Raw genomic sequence first — 1,136 nt, 5'->3', positions numbered from 1 at the left:
CTGAAGGGTTGAGGGGAGGAGATGAGCCAATCAGGGTGCAGGGTAGCAACGATGAAACATAAAACTTTCCTCAAGTTCTTAAATGCTTCCCCCCTCCCCACTATTATCATGATCCCAATTATACCTTACAAATCTGGCTAGACCAGAGGATGTACATTGTACATGATAAGATTATGATTTAAAAAAAATAAAACAGGAGACACAGTGAAGTAGTTGGATAAGTGAATTAGGTTTGAAATAAAATGTGTATAAATTGTTTAAAAAAAAGAAAAGAAAATGATGGTACACATATACAGTGGAATACTATACACCATTGAAGAATACCAATAAGTCCATAAAACTTCTCACAGCATGGGTGAACCCAGAGGACATTATGCTGAGTGAGATAACTCAATCACAAAAGGACAGATATGAGACTGCTATTATAAAAAGTTAGGAAAAGGTTTATTCACTTAGGGAAACAGCCTGAGATGGCTACCATAAAGAAGAGGGGGATGGAGAAAAATATCACTATATAGTAGACATGCTCTGCCCTTGCCTGTCAGTTTGGTGGCTTGCATGCTTTTGTGATGCTAGAAGCTGTGCCACTGATCTTTTACATACCAACAGAGTCCCCCTTGATGGACACATTTCAGTGGAGCTTCCAGACTAAGAACTGAGAGGTTGGAAATGGAGGATGGGGCTGCGCACCAGTCAGAGGAAGGCCAGGGCAGCACAGAGGTCCCTCCTGTCGGTCCCGGGTTTCGGAACCAAGATGAGAGATTGGAGACGGAGGCGCGGAACAGAGATAGAGTTTAGCCAGGAATGTGAAGTAGAGATAGATTTTATTGAGGCAGGGAAAGAACTCCCGGGAGGGAAGGGAGAGCAGAGGACGTGGGCATCTTGAGCCCCAGGCGGGTTCCTCGAACCGAGGAGTTAGGGAAATCGTGCCTGGCAGTGAGGCAGCGGGACATATAAAGGGCTTGAGCCATGGACATATGTGCTGATAAGAAGGAAGGAAGGCCTTCTGGCGCTGCAGTTGCAGGGTCTGAGTCAGGATGTCATCTGTGAGTAAATCATCCTGGAACACTGAGGGAAGTGGCTGTACAAACCCGACCCGGAGAGATAAGCTCCTTGGAGCGCTGGAGCCAGGGACT

Source organism: Echinops telfairi, unplaced genomic scaffold, assembly GCF_000313985.2.
Source record: "Echinops telfairi isolate 266 unplaced genomic scaffold, ASM31398v2 ScPeMD7_1713;HRSCAF=2227, whole genome shotgun sequence".
Classification (NCBI taxonomy): Eukaryota; Metazoa; Chordata; class Mammalia; order Afrosoricida; family Tenrecidae; genus Echinops; species Echinops telfairi.
This window is presented reverse-complemented; position numbering follows the sequence as displayed.